Source organism: Triturus cristatus, chromosome 5_2, assembly GCF_964204655.1.
Source record: "Triturus cristatus chromosome 5_2, aTriCri1.1, whole genome shotgun sequence".
Lineage (NCBI taxonomy): Eukaryota > Metazoa > Chordata > Amphibia > Caudata > Salamandridae > Triturus > Triturus cristatus.
The window spans coordinates 659,999,434-660,016,483 of record NC_140588.1 but is presented as its reverse complement, the minus strand read 5'-3'; positions in this window follow the sequence as shown (position 1 = coordinate 660,016,483).

Genomic DNA, 17,050 nt, shown 5'->3' with positions numbered 1-17,050 from the left:
ACTGACTCCTGGAGCTTTGGCTCTGTAAGTGACATATGAGCCTTCGCCTGTCGCTGCTACCGCAGGGGGAGAGGTGTGAGCGGAATATCTCCCCTGCACTGTGGCATCGTTGGCCTAAACACTGACTCTATCCCCCTTGGAGCTGCTCCCCTCTAAACCTTGTTTTAAGCCAGCTGCCCTAACTGCTGTCTGCCTGCCGGGTCCCAGCACCGCAATCTGGCTGACTCTGAAGGCCTCGTTTGGATGGGGGTAGACTAAAGGGGGCTCTGCTGACAGAGAGGGGTCCCTACTGCTATCTGGGGCCCTGAGGCACATAGTGTGAGGTGGTGGGTGCAGGATCTATGGACACAGGTTATCTACCAACTGTGGGTCCTCAATACTATGTTCCCTGTGATGAAACCTTGACCACAGTCATCAGTGCTAGTTGGGGACTGAGCCCCCCCCCCCGCGGATTGGATGACTGGTTGAGACCTCCCGGCTCACAGACACTTGAGCTCAATGGCGCGTGTTGGTGGTGAAGTGCAGCTGCTGGGCCCACTCGCCAAGAGCCACATCTTGAGACTGCCCCCAATAGAACTTATCCCAGGCGAACTTCTGGAGCAGTGTGAAGTGATTGACAGCCCCCTGGTTGGTCCCACCAGGTCTCTATGGCCCCCCTAAATAAGCTGAGAGCACCGTGGGAAGAATGTAAGTGTAAATGTTGTAGACTTGTAAAGCGCACAGCTGCCCCAGCAACGGGGCGTCCCGGCGCTGTAGACCGTTGGGGAACCCGTCCTGGCTATCCCTGTGAGATGGTCCCTTTCTGGGTATCTCCAAGGTGAAACCAGGCATCCCCGGCGTCTGTGGGGGGCCGTTGTAGAGATAAGGCAAGCTTAATGCCCAGAGTTGCCGAGTGTGTTCCTGGTTAGAGTAGGTACCGAGGCGAGAATTATCGAGTCCGTTTTGACCCTGGTCCACGACCCTGCCACGTCAGGAATTGAACCCTGGTCCCTGGCCGATTCTCTGCTTACGGGTCTGCCGCCTCTAACCAGTGAGCCACACCTCTCCAACGGGAAGACAGCGGGAGCTGGGACAACTGCTAAACTCGTGATTGACCAGATGAACAGAAAAAGGCTCAATGCAATACTGAGCACTTAGCATTGCCAGGGATAATCTCAAAAACCAACGACCACCCCAAGGACCACCCCCAGGACCCCCAGGACGACCCATTATTTCCGGGATTGTCTCATTACTTGAGCCTTTGTCTAAGTTTGTGGATGTGTTTTTACGGCCTATGGTCACTGAGATGCCGACTTATCTCAAAGACACGTCTGATGTCCTACGGATTTTGCCTGATATCGAGTTTAACATCGATACCGATATTTTGGTTAGTTTTAACGTGGAGTCACTCTATACGTGTATTCCACAACAAGAAACTTTGGACTCCATCATGGGATTGCTGGAAGCACGTGATTTGAACAGCATGACCCCCCGTCACTTTCATTATGGAGTGCGCCAGACTAGCTATGACGGAGAACTTCTTTAGATTTGAAGACCAGATCTTTCTCCAGACGTCTGGCACCTCTATGGGCAGTGTTTTTACGCCCAGCCTCGCCAACCTGTATGTTCATCTGTTTGAACAAAATCATGTACTGAACCACAGCAACCCTTATCGTCATCATCTGGTGCTGTGGAAGAGGTACATAGATGACATACTGGTGGTATGGCGAGGCACTAACCAACAGATTCTGGCTTTCCACACTTGTCTTAACCAACAAAATGCCTTTTTGAACTTTACCATCGAGTTCAATCAACGACGGTTAGCCTTCCTGGATATTTCCATTTTTTCCATGAGAATTCATTGCAATGTGAATTATCCAAAAAACCTATGTCGAGGAATTCTGTTCTCTCCTTCGATAGTTATCATCCTAAGGCCCTCAGGGAGAATCTTCCCGTAGGTCAGTTCCTACGTGTGCGGAGGAACTGTTCCACTAGGGATCTTTTTGACAAACATGCTAAAGAATTAGCGATTCAACTCAGGTCGCCTCAGTACCCTAGGTGCCTGGTGCGGCAAGCTTGGAAGAGAGCGTCGAACAATAATCAAGATGCTTTGCTGGATAATAGCACTCCCAGGACTCCCAGTGACAGGCTTACCTTTGTAACTACCTTCTGTACCCTGTCCAACCGATTACAGAAAACGGTACGTAAACATTGGCATATACTCAATGTGGCATCTGAAATCATCCCTCCCCCCTTTTTTGCGTTCAAGAAGGGTCCGAGTTTACGGAACAGCCTGGTCCACACACAACCATTGTCACAGCCTACACGTGATGTTAATACTCTGTGGTCACTAATCCCGGTACGAGGCCATTATCCATGCGGCTCATGCAGTGTCTGCCCTCAGACCACCAAGACTACATCGGTGGACATAGGGACGAGCCGTCCTTGGATACTACACAACCACACAAACTGTAATTCGGAGTGTGTGATCTATATGATCACATGCCCTTGTACTCTGCACTACATCGGGTATACCACACGCAAAGTGAAGCTCCGCATAAGTGAGCACAAGAGTACCATCCGATGCATGAAACAGTCCACCTGTTTGACAGATCATTTTCTGGCCAAAAAACATAAGGCCGATGATCTGAGGTGGCTTGTGCTGGAACGTCCTTTCATTCCCCAGCACGTAACAGACATTTCAGGGTTTCTATTCTCCAAAGAGCAGAGGTGGATTTTCAGATTTAAAACAGACACACACGGCCTTAATGATAGTATACCATGGGCCTCTATCTGAAATCTGGCTTGAAAATCATCAGTCTGAAAACCTACTGTTATATAGATACTCTATCAGAGACTTCATCACATACGATATCCCTAACCACTGATAGAATAGCTGATCCTATAGGATATCTGCCCTGTTGTGTATAGGAGTACTCTGACTCCATTCCACAGAGACACTTTTATATCGAGGCATCTGCCCCTTTTACGCACTGCCTGTCACTATTATTTGTCATGACATCCTTGGACAATGTTTGTAAACATGGTTTTGGCAACAGTTGCTGGTTTTCGCTGTTGGCTACATATGCAATATCCTATCTAGTATTTAGAGCCCGTGTGTTGGTGGTCAAGTCCGTTGGTGGTCAGGTCCTTTGGTCCCACCCCTTCTGTACATACACTATACTAGATATATAGCCTATAATTGGTAGCTGCTGTATATCTAGAAAAGTATAGACACTTACCGTTATACAAGGTCCACCGTCACAAGAGCTAACCTTGTAGGGTGTAAATACAAGCAATAGAGTGGTTCGGTTTTGTTTGTGCTTTGGGTCGTTTACGGCTAGTGCTGACTCTGCCACTATAAACGATCAGTTAGCCTCGACACCAGCACGCATGCACGGGTATGAAGCCATGAAGTTCTTGAGGGTTTCATTTACCATGTATGAATAAAAACAAATTGGGGCACTCGAGACAAAGGTTTCCACCATGTTTATAAACACGCATGCACTGTAGCGAGTATTTTTTTGCCTGCTTTGGGTCCCCGAACGTGCATGCATTTGCTGTTAGGGACATTCCAGCGGCACAATCTAATTTTGTGATATGCACACACCAGAGTCAGTGTCTTGGGCCCGGCGCCTTCTATAAGGTTTCTGACGCGCATGCACCTTTGCCATTGAGGACAGGCTAGCTGCAGCACTCGATTGTCACACATTCACGCAGCGTAGTGATTGTTGGGAAGTTTGGGCTATCTAACACGCATGCGCTCTGTGGAGATGCCGGCCGCAAACACCCGATCTTGCTGGACCGTGCAGCGCGCTTGCTCGGAGGCGTGTGTCCCGAGTCCGGCGCATGCCCCATGTGTTTTATGGTCGCGCGGGTACTAAGAATGCACCCGCACCTGATTCTAATTGAATCTTTCAACGTAATTAAGGTGATTATTTAAGGACCCCTTTCCTTTCTGCCGCCACCTCCCAGACAGCTCGAAGGCTGGTCTGAAGTACCGACGGACAGGTAAGGAAAGGGGCTCTCGTGCGTTGGTTAATGGTCCATTATTGTTTTACAAAGAGTGCTCTGTTTGAGGTTAAGAGTTAGCTGGTTACACCCCTCGTGCTGAACTCTGCTTTAAATTCCAGGTTCATCTTTATCTAAACAAATGTTTTTTTGTTTTTGTATTTGGTGTCAACAGAAACATAGTTTATAACTACTTACTCCAAACCTTGCATAAGATACAAGACATATGTCTCCCCTTGAACCCTGTTACACTTTAAAATGACGTAGTTTTAAGGAACATCTTTTTGACTTACCTGCAGTAGTATGTCCATGGGGGTTTCTTTAGGTCCTTGACGTTTGAGTTTTTTAGGTTTATTAGATTGTTTAAAGGTATGTGTGTAGAGTTTGGACAGATGAGTATCAGTATGCAACTTGTCTGTTTGCCCTCACATTTAAACAGAGAGGTGCCTCCATCTCCGAGCAGTCAGCCGGGTGAGGTGAGGCGTTTCTCCCACAAAAGGCTGGGTGAGTTCAAAACAGTTTTTATGCAATTTTGTTTGTATGCAACCATCATTTTGGTATTTATAAAGACGGCAGTGCATAATGGGCATTGCTGAATAGCGGCCATGAATGCTGTGATTTATGTGTAAGATGTCTTTTCTGACGGTTGATTCTCCGGATTATTTCTAGGAAAGAAGACATAGTTCTTACGTCCAAGCACAAGATTGCTTGTCCGGTAGGGTGGCTATCGCCACAGATTTATCTGACGATTGCACCTTTACTGTCTAAATATTGTTGTTCACGATTCACGATTATTGTGTTTACCCTGCAGTAGCTTTTATTTTTCCACCGTATTTAGGTCCTGAAGAAAGCCGGGTCAGTTGACCATACCGGCTGAAACATGTCGACCTTATAAAACTGAGCCAGGAAATATTCTATTCTTTCAAGACTATAGGTTTTTTAAAATTATGACACCTGGACAATTCCCAATAAACCTTTTTTTTTGCCCAGGTATTCATTTTTAATTCACATTTACACTAGAGCACTGCACATCACCGGAGTCCTCAGGGTTTGAACATACACCTTGGCAGGAGTTCTTTCTTTTTGGGAAGCATTAGGCTGTGCACCCAGCAGAGCCTGTTGGCTCGATATTGTGGGCCCAGACCGTGATTCCCTAGAGTCTCAGATGACGAAGTTCCGCCAGTAAGGGTGGGCTGATGGACTCTTAACTCCCGCCAGGTGATGTACTAACTTTCTGAGGAGTCTCTTGCACTCTTTCAAAGCGCGTAGTGGCTTGCTGTTCTTTTCGAACGGACTTAGCACCTTCTGTTAGTTGTCGTAGTGTCTATTGGGGATTGGAGGTGTAGTAGTCCCTAAATTAAATTTCCCCTGTGACCCTTATATATATTCTGGCACATGCATCAAGCCAAAATCCAGTCGGTAAAATACCGAATCGGTAAAATCACCCGTTAGCGAGTAAAATAAACCAAATCCCAATGCATCAACCCAAAACGTGAGCAAATAACGAATCGCTAAATGAAATCCGGTAAAATACCGAATCGCAAATAGCCAACATGCAAAAATACCGAATCCCTAAATACCGAATTAGCAATCACCGAAATCACTAATAGCTCCCGGCAAGTGCCAATGGCTAATAACGAATCGCAACCCAATGCAACAACAGTCGCAAATACCGAAAATCCCAAAAATCGCTATTTAGCATGAGCTAAATAACGGGAATCAGAACCTGGAGGTAAAGTTAAAAAAAAAGTCAAGTGAATAAAAAAAAAATTAAACACGTGCAACTGATTGTGTTAATCACCAAACCCTTAAATGTGGCCAAGGAGACCCTGTTGGCTACCACAAAATGGCAGCCCTCTACGTGCTTGCAAGGAGGATGCGTATCAATGCGGCAGGACAGCGCAGGAGAAGGGTCCAGGAGAGAGTTTTCAGACTGCGCAAAAGTGCGCATCACCTTGCTCGGGCAGAATGAGGACGAGGTGTACGAGAAGGATCGACTGAATCGTGCCATGATCATGCGCCTCATTACAGACCTGGAACCATTACTGCAGCACCAGACACACCGGACCAATGCAATCCCTGCACACGTCCAGGTCCTATGCAGCCTGCACCTACTGGCCTCAGGAAGTTTCCAGGGGGTAATTGCGGTAGCCGGAGGCGTATCGCAAAGCGCACTCTCACGCTTCTTCAAGAAATTCCTAGATGCCATGCTGACAATGCTACACACCCACATCAGCTTCCCCACAACCCCACAGCAGTTGGACCGCAACAAAGAGGCATTCTACCAGGTGGCACAATTCCCCCATGCAATTGGATGCATCGACTGTACGCATATCCCCATATGTCCACCCGCAGCAAATGAGTACATATTCCGTAACCGCAAGTCATACCACTCAATCAACGTGCAGGTTGTGTGCGATGCCAATCACATCATAACGGACCTAGTGGCACAATTTCCGGGGAGCACACACGACTCCTACATATTCCGCTACAGTGGAATCCACAGGCGTCTACTCAACGGAGAATTTGGAGAGGGACTCCTGCTTGGTACGTACAAATTCCGCTTCCCCACATGAACACCACACATGTATGAACATCACCATTGCTAAGTCTTTGCTTCTATCTTCTAGGTGACAGTGCTTACACCCTGCGTGAATATATACTCACCCCATACATCAATCCAGCAACCCCACAGGAACAACGCTACAACGCAGCACACATAAGCACTAGGAATGTCATAGAGAGGACATTTGGGATTCTGAAGAGTCGCTTTAGAATCCTACATAAGACTGGCGGGGCCTTGCTATACAAACCTGAAACCTGCTGCAGGATTATTGCTGTATGTGCAATGCTGCACAACATTGCGACCAGAAGGGGGATACCCTTAGAGGTGGACAGGAATGACAACCACCGGGATGACCAACCACCCGCCCAACACCGACAGGCACACGTCCCTAACACAGCAGAGGGCCATAGGAGGCGGACATACATCATGCAACATCATTTCTGAATCAGGTGAGAATGATACATTACTATTTTGTTGGGGGTGCAACTGTTTAATGCAGAGTAGCACTGCGGTATGTGCAACAAAACAAGCGATGTAAATAATGCTCCACATGACAAACGTTATTACAAATGTGCGTTAAAGTCACGGCTGTGCAGCCTCAGGAAGGGGAGGACCATGGTTGCCCCACCACGGTCAGGTATGGCTGTAAATCGGTCTAGTGGCGCTTGCCACATACACCAAGCCTCCGCTCAGGTGTCTCCGACGCCTCACCACGGCCTGTCCCCGTGGAGGCCCGCGAACTGCGGCGCCTGGTGCTGGCCTCTGCCACTGACACACTGCTGACATTCGAGGCAGCCTCACTGCCGTCTTCCCCTCCCAATGCACCAGCACTGAATGTGCCGCTCTGTAGGTGTTCGACAGCAGCGGTCATCTGCCCTAGTGCCTTGGCAACATCCCCGCAAAAGTGCCCAAGGTCCACCTGCAAGGACACCGAGCGGTGTGCCAACACTGCGGTGCTGTTGCTGAGACGTGTGATGGCCTTTGTAGAGGCCGCGGACTGCACCAATTGCTGACGGTGCCTCCTCCTCTCGCACTCATGGCCCTCCCTCATGGCACGGGTGAGCTCATGGATGTCCTCCCTGAGGTGCCCATTGCCCTCTGCCACCACAGTGGTCATGTCCCTAACCGCCGCAGTCATGGCACGCATTTCCCTTGCAAGGCGCACGATATTTGAGCTTATTGTTGCCATGTGTCGTCCCTGCAGGCGCTGTACACGCAGCTTCCTCTCCTCGATGGCAGAAGTTTGTGGGAGATCAAGGTCGCCTGAGGAGACAGATTTTGGCCGAGCCCTGCGCCGCTGTGGCAGTCTGCCGCGTCTAGGTGGTGCAGCAGGTGGTGTGATGGTGCACAGACTTTGTCCCAATTGTGTGGAGGGTGTTCCCATCACCTGCAAGTGCGCAACTTGGGACCTGCACCTCGGCGCTTTAGTGGCTGTTGTAGCTGCAGCTGGTGTGGCTGGTGCTGGTGCTGGTGGTGCTGGTGCTGGTGGTGGTGGTGGTGGGGTGGCAGGTGGAGGTGATGTATGCGCATCCTGCGCTGTCTCCATGTCGGTATCCACAGGTGTCTCAGATATAATCAGCTGCCCGCTGTCGTCCGATTCCCCAGGAGATGCATCTGTGTGTGAAACAGTGCATGGTTAGTGGGATAGTTACACCTACGTAGTGTCGTACACATACATGTCCCTCTGTGATCCACTAAATAAACAGTCTCTATCCATGTTAAACTTATGTGGTGATTCGTAATTGTATTTACGCCTGTACATGCACACTGGGCTGACTAGACTACACTAGTGTTAACAGTAAAGCTGTGTGGGCCAAAGCTGCATGCACACTCAGATCCTGCTGGGGGCATGGGAATGGATTTACGCTATGCTGGGTATGGGCACAGGCATGCATCTTACCTTGGGCACTTGTGGCTGTGCCGGAGGTGTCCATCTGGGTCACTCCCATGACGGCTTCACGCTCGATTGTCCCTTCCACCAGCTCCGCCAGGGCAGTGTTGGCTTGGACCGTCGAAGGGCCGCCTCCGGTTCTGGTCGCCTCCCGGAGCCTCTCCGCAATCTTCTCCTTAGCACGCTTCCGCAGGTCGTACTATCTTTTCTTGAGGTCGTCAATGCTGCGGGTCGTCACACCAACAGCATTCACCCTCTCCCGGATGCGCAGCCATATGCGCAGCCATATGCGCCGTTTCTCCCCCTCAGGCACCTTGAGGGACAGCTTACCAAAAAGGCGATCATGCTTGCTGCTGACTCCCTCTATCAGGTGCTCCAGCTCTCTGTCGGAGAACTTGCGCTTGCGTGCAGCCTCAGCGCTGGATGGTGCTTCCTTCTCCATGGTTCTTTGGTTTTGCGGATAACTCAGTCGGTGTGGCATCACTCTGCACAGGCAGTCTTCACTCACAGCTCCTGTTTGCTCCTCTGTCGAGGCAATGAGGGTGGGGCTGCAGTATTTCCTGGTTGGTGATGTCATCTACATGTTCCCGGAGCGACGCGGTCATTTGCGATTTCGCTAATACTGAATTCGCTATTAGCTAATTCGGCATTACCGAACTCGCTATTAGCTAATCGGAGTTTGCATGCCCCACTATTGATTATTCGGTAAAAATAGCGATTTTTAAGGAATCGCTAAAAATTACCGAATCTGTTGATGCATGCCCAAATGCGATTCCTTAATAACGATTCCTTATTTCTCGCTATTAAGGAATCGCTTTTTGTTTGGTTGATGCATGTGCACCATTGTGTTTTTGATAATGTCATTCCCCCTAAAGCACTAATTAGCCATGCCTCCTAAAAATAAAGGCAGCAAAGACTCATACTCTACCTCATCCCGGGACAACCTGGTAACGTCCTTATGGTCCAAAATCAATCTACAACTGCAGGCTGTTACTGTTCCTTTAGGCTCTGCACCAGAAAAGGCCCTCTTTGATAAACCAATCACGCAGGCCTTCATGAAATCATTCCTCCAAGAGATTAAAGATGAAATCAGATCTCTCAAGCAAGATTTCAAAGCTGGGCTACTGGATATCCGGCGGGAGTTCACAGAGATCGGCGGCCTGGTGGATGACCTTGAGCGCACCATAGACACCAGGTCAGAGGACCATGAGAGCCTGTGGCGATGGATGGCGGAACTGGGGGACCAAAACATTGACCTACAGCTTATACAAGAGGACCTCAAAAATCGAAATAGGCGTAACAATCTCTGTATCAGAGGAGTCCCCTAGGGAACAGAAGGCAAAGACATCATGACCTTCATGGCTGATCTTCTTCAGGCCATTTGAGAAAATGAAGAAGCATCCCCTCTGGTGCTTGATAGAGCCCATCAAGTCCTGGGCCCCAGAAACCAGCCTGACTTCATCCTGGACATATTTACATGGGTCCACTTCTTTGCCGAAAAAGAAGCCTTCTTGAAAAAGATTGAGGGGATGAAAACCCTTTCTTACAATGGTCTTTCGGTCCATATCTTTCAAGACCTAGCTCCAGCCACGCTATGGAGAAAAGTTTTCCAACCAGTCATGGACAAGCTCCGTGACCTCAATATTAAGTATCAGTGGGGTCACCCCTTTGCCTTATTGTTAAACTGGGAAGGCAAGCAATGCGCTCTTTGTTCATTGAGAGTAGCCAAACAGCTATTGCACCTCACATTGGACTCTGAGGGTGATGATACCCCTTCCCATCGGGGGCGCCCAGGAGGACCCTGTAGCCTAAGTACAAGCGACGCCTCCAGCTGCAGGAATCCTCACAGGCCAAACAGTAGATCAACAGTCACATCCGGTCATTAAGTGAATCCTCCCCGCAATCACGATCACTGGACCATGAAGACTAACTTGGCTTTGGTGTACCTAATTTCTTATGCTTTTCACATCAAATTCTGTGATTGGGCATTAGGACAAACCAGGGTAAACTCTACCCTGAGAGAAAACATACCTAGTCCCAAGATCTCAATTGTTATGAGGGCGAGCCTTTGGACACTGCTATCGCTAATTGTGGCTTCTCTGGAGGCGACCCGGTGGAGGATGATTCCTTCATTCTTCTTGTATTACCACAGGCTGCTGTATGTAGTGGCCCACAAACTTTCTTGCAGCTGCCACCCCCTCTCTTTCAGGGTCCCTTTCGAGAGTGGCTTCTTCAGAATGGCCTGTCCCATGGACTTTGGGCTGTTTCTGGTAGACTCTGACCCTGTTTGGCCCCGTTGGCCACCTACTGTTGAGTGTTTTACCTTCCTTCCTTCATTATCCCCATGTCCCTCTTTCCTAGGTGTGCTGCTGCTGGGTGGATGGGGCTTCAGTAGATACAGCCTTTGATCTCTGGGTATCGCTGGGAGGTACGTTGCTTTCTCAACAGTTTCTGATGGGCTTACAGTCATTATGCTCTGTTATGAGATCTTGTGGTGGGAGGATGTGCCCCCACAGTATTTGTTTAATGGTCTTGGCATGCAAATCATCTCCTTACACTTACTATGACCAACCCTTTTACATTTCTCTCGCTCAACGTCAAAGGTCTCATCTCTCCCAATAAAAGACATCAAGTTTGGCGATACCTCCTCCAGCAGGACCCTCATGTCATCTTTCTTTAGGAGACTCAGTTGCTTTCCTCCGACACTCGCCTTATGTCCCAACCCAAGTATCCTACTCAATACTGAGCCTGGGCCTGCTCTCCTAAAACTGGAGGGGTGGTCATATTACTTAAGGCTGGTCGAACTGGGATGTCTTCTAAAGCTACGAAGGATAAAGATGGGAGTTTTTTAGAAATACAAATGTCTTGGGGTAGCTTACCCCTTACTCTCGTAAGTATCTACGCTCCTAATCAAAATCAAGGTGCATTCCTACGCACACACTTAAGCGATCTCCTACATCCAGTCACAACAGCTATTATTCTTGGCGGAGGACTTTAATCTGCTATGGAACCCGGAATGGGATCGCACTGCACAAGCGTATTAAAGCTCTGGTGCCATGTCTGCAGCTCTAAAAAATGTAATTACAGATTTTGATCCTACTCTCGCATTGACTACTATTTTCTCTCTCTACCTCTATTGCACTCACTAGTTGTCGCTGAGATATCTGACACTTCTCTATCGAACCATTCCCACATCTCGATATATTTACAACCTCCTAACCCCCAAACAGCTACTCAACCTAGATGCAGGTTACCTCCCCAGGTCCTCCTCGATCCTGTTGATGTGGCAGATATCCGAAAAGACATTGAGGCCTCTTTTGCCACAAATAACCTTACTGAGACCTCGGAAACTGTTAGGTGGGATGCCTTTAAGGCCACCATCCACTGTGTTATTTCATCCATATCGATAGCAAGAATCTGTGATCCCCACTTACTAGAGACCTCCCTCTCAGCTGACAAACCTTAGAACGGAAGAATCATCAACAAGCATCTCTCCACAATAAACGACTACTCGCTGAGATGCGGTTTCAATTAAGCTTACACCGCTCTAATAAGGTGGAACGACTTCCGCTCGCCCTGAAACAGAAATTCTACATGAGGGGGGACAAAGTTGGGGTATGCCTAGCGCAACGCCTTCAGCCTCGGACTAGGAGAGCACACATCGCCAAACTTAAACGCACAGATGGTACATGGGCTCCATTGGAAACTGACAAGAGCTTAACCCTCTCAAATTTTTACAGGAAACTCTAAGCGAATGTACCCTGCTCTTTTGAGGCTATTAAGGGCTTTCTCGATTCTTGTCCTTGAGACTCTATTGGTTCCCAACACAGGAATCTTCTGGAAGAACCCATCTCACATGAAGCAATAGCGAAAGCCCTGAAACAGCTCCCAACGGGAAGCACGCGAGGTCTCGATGGACTTCCGGTAGTCTTCTATCACGTTTTTTGTTAAATAGCTTCATATATATCTCGGGCCTTACTAAACCATGTCTGAAGCAGAAATATTTCTCGTTCCAAAGCCAGGAAAAGACCCTTCCCTGACTACCTCATATCGTCCCATCGCCCTTTCTAATGCAGATGTGAAGATCTTCACTAAGATCCTTGCGATCCACCTGGAGCCTCACCTCCCGGGCCTCATTGATCCATATAAGGTTGGGTTCATCCGCCACTACCAAGGGGCGGAAAACATCCATCATATCGCCCATCTTGTTGAAAAAACACAGTATAGAGGTATGCCTGCCTTGTGTCCCTTCACGCAGAGAAAGCCTTTGATCGGGTGGATTGGCTCTTTCACAGGGAGGTCCTACGGAGGGTGGAGTTGGGCCCCATTTTGGTTTCCAGATTGATGGTTTCTTTCACGCAGCCTACTCTATGCATTCACCTTAACAGACATCTCACAGCTCTCATCCTGATTTATCGCATCACCAGACAAGTATGTGCGCTATCCACTCTCTTGTTTGACTTCGTAGTTGAACCTCTGACTATTGTGATCCGTCGCGAACCTGCAATCCTGGGCATTCCATTTGGGGGGTTATGACCATTATATCTCTCTCATCGCAGACAACCTCCTTTTATCTCTATTCACCCCGTCCTCTTTTCTCCCAGCGCTAGCCACGCTGTTGCGGTCTTTTGAGTAAACTTTGGGATTCAGGATCAATGTAGCTAAATCTCATGCCCTCAATCTCACCCTTACAGTCTTGGAGGTCCAGGGCTTACAAAATCTGATCCCATTGAACTGGTCCGACAAGTCGATATGATATTTGGGTTTAGATCTGACTCACTCGCTCACATCCTGGACTTCAGCCAACTGGCCTAGATATAGAGGCGTAATTCAGGAAGATTTGCACAGGTGGTGAGGCCTTCCTATTGCATGGTTAGGATGTATTAACACTATCAAAATGTTGCTTCTCCCAAAGATATTATACTTATTTTAATCCCATACCACCCCTATACCGCAAACTGACATCCCATCCCTTCAACAAGACTTTACCAATTTTATCTAGGGAAAATCCCATCGAAACTTTTCCAATAATATTCTGGTGCTACCAGGGGACCGGGGCGGGCTTGCGTGTCCTATTCTCCTGCAGTACTATTGGGCCTGTCCCCTCTGCTATATATCTGAATGGGTAGTTTGCGAGAGCGAAAAACATTGGTTCCACATGGACTGCGCGATTTCCTGCAGACCCTTGTGGGACCTAATTTGGCTACCTCACAGGGCGCGTCCCTGTAGCGCATACATAGCCACCCTCACAAAAACGGTCTTAGAAATATGGGATAAACTTGTGGTCTCCTGCGGTCTGACCTCTTTCCCTTCCACTAACACACCCATAGCCAGCAACCCCATGTTCCCTCCTGCGCTGCAACTTCGAGCATTTAGTGCATGGACTGATGGCGAATGTTGTATAATTCAAGATCTGTTCCAGGGCGATATATTTCTTACCTTTGACCAATGCAAAAAAGCATTTCAACTTACTGAGGGGGTTCAGATTCAATAGTATCAAATTTGTCACTGGCTACTCTCCCATGCCTATAGCCAAGGTGCAACTAGACAACTCACTGCCTTTGAGACCTTAGTCCACAAATTTGAAAGTTCGAAGGGCCTGATTTCTCACACTTACACCATTTTACAGCACTTGCAACGGCCCTCACTCCACATATATCAAACACAATGGAATTTGGACTTAGGTGAAGGAATCTCCCCAGAGAGCCGGGATCGACTATGGCATGATATCCCGAAAATATACCATAGCACTCCGCAACGCGAATCGGAAAAAATAAGCTCATGATGCAATGGTACCTTACCCCAATCCATATACAACAGATGGTACCAATCCTTCCCCCGATATGCTGGAGATGTCAGGGTGACAGAGGTGATTACATCCATATCTGGTGGTCTTGCCCTTGTCTAACGGTATTTCGGAAAGAGATTTCAAGGATACGGTGGGATTCCCAATTCCTTCCTCGCTGATTGATACTCTGTTAAGCATTAGACCCTCGAAATTGACTGGTATGACATACACGGACTGGAGTTTGATATTGCAAATGTAAGGTAAACAAAAACGCCAGTCTCTGTTTTAGATGTGGAAGTTGGACACTTAAGGGTTGGATGCCCTTACCTTTCTGCCGTGGGGGAAATGGCCAGCCTGCATCACCAAACGCCGTGAGGGAAACAGCCAGCTCGCATCACCACATGCCGTGAGGGAAATGTCAGAACCACAACTCCCAGCAGCCCCGCGACACTGCACTCGCGCCTGGAGGTGCGATAAAAAGCACCGCCACCTCCCGTTGCACGGGACGCGCACGGGCAAGCCCGGGCAAAGCCCAGGCCAAGGGCGGGCCCGTCTGTCCCCGTCAGAGGCCGTAAGAGGCTGGGCTGGGCAACCACCCTTGGAGTTTCTTGGGAAATTCCGTAGTCTACTGGATCCCGAACCCTGCTTAAACAGTTTGTAAGGTCAGTGATTCCAGTTTCAGGAATTTTTCATTTGGCTATTAGTCTAACCTAAACGCAAACATGGGTAGGTGGATTGGTGTGGGGAAACCTAATGCAGCACACCTGTATCTGTCCTCTTTACACCAACCAACTTCTTTAGACAGAATGCTACAGAGAGCTATTGGTGTAGTTGCTACTGAGATTGAACTAGCTGAAAGACGATTGTCACTTACCCCTGATCTTGCTCAACCCACTAGCTTGCATGATGAATCAGGATCCTTATTGTCCATCGCTCAGGAATTCCCAATTCCCCCCCACAGACCCGTGCGGCGGGTAATGTGGATGTGCTACATCGAGAAGGTGCTCGCCCGAAAATCAAGAAGACCAAAAACGCTGCTCCATTGGGCCCAAACCTCAAGAAACAAATTTTGGTCCCTGCGATTCATGGTGACTTGAGGGAGGATTGTCTGGAAACACCACTACAGACAGGCCTGGAACATCAAGCCTGGGATTCAGATGTGGTGGTGGACTTACAGGTCCATGTAAGCACCATTGTGAAGGGTGAGCAAACAAATTTGTGGGAAAGGGTAGATAAGCTTACCAAACTAGTCGAACTATGGGTGGATAAGACTGAGGCAGCCCTGAGGGTAAAGGAACTGGCCAACCCTGTAAACACAAATCAGGCCCCCCTAGGTACTAATCCTGAACCCCTAGTGGTTGTTAATACACCCACCTCCAATATAGCAATCCATCCTAACCAGGAAGGTGGGGGTAACCGACTGAATAATGCTAAGGGGCTAGGAAAAGGATTTAGTTCACATCATCAGGAGCACAAACAGGGGTCACAGGCAGGAAGAAAACATTTCCAAACTATAGCTAGACCTCAAGCAAGCAACACTCCTAGTGAGAGGCCAGGGTCCAAAAACATCTCACACAAGAATAGACAAGACCAAGGGCTAACTCTACCTTGTATAAATCTTCCCCTGAATTCAACCCCTTATGTAGTTACACTAGCGAGTGTCCCTGAGCTGAAAAAGGGGAGCAGAGGGTCATATCTTGATTTAAGAAATAAATGCTCACACGGGCTAGCCAACCACAAACAACTCTCATATAGAGACACACATGAAAATATCATGATTCGCAGGGTGGGCTGGGTGAGTTGGAGACTAAAAGATATCAGTGGTGACTGTGTTGTGATAAACTTCAAAAATACAACACTTGTGGAATCCCTTCTAGATCGTTTCTACCAGATGGACAGGGGGGTATCTGTTCCTTACCATTAGGTTACTTTTATCCCCCTGGCCCTATTCCACCGGCAAGAAGAAGACATGGTCATTGGAGGGGGGAATATTCCCGACCAGTACCCAGAGGGAAAGAGTCTACCACACTCGAAGAACAACTAATTACCTGTCTCACAACCATCCCTGCAACCTCGGGGTAATCATTGGCGGACACTTTAATCGCTAATTTGAACACTTGAAAGGCTTGGCCTCGGGCACTCTCCGTGAGGATTGTTACTGGTCAATCCCAGAGCCCAATATTCCTCCAATAAAGGCATGGACCCCAGTAGCATTACAGATAAGCACCTTTACATTAAACTTCTCACTGATAGCTTGTAATGGACGCACTACATCTGACTCTTCTGTGAATCACACTTTTAACAGACAGGGGCATACTTCTATTGACTGACTACAATATGGTAGATGTAAAATTATGGCACAGAGTGATAGATTTTAAAATCAGCCCTCGCTATGATAGCGATCATAATGTCCTCATTCTGGTAATAACAACACCTTATTCTAAGAATTCATCTGATGATTTTCCAGCTCCAGATACATGCCTGATCCAGTCCAATGGAGGAAGGAGTGTCCGCTGGGACGAATTTTCCCAGTCAGAAGAAAAACTGGCAATGCTCTACCAACAAATCCTTCAATATTTTATGGTTGTAAATCAAGCCGCAGAGACAAAGGTGCAGGAGAGTAGAATCTGCTTCACATGGTTACCCCCACTTTATGCTGCATTAACACTGTTTTTCGACTTTAGCCTGGCTGCGGCCCTGCTATTCAGGACCCCAGCCTAGCTGCTTCCTCTCTAAACTGATTCCATGTACTTTAGGTACACGCCAGATTGGATTCTTGGCACCCTTGTGAATCCCTAGTATATGGTGTGCTATG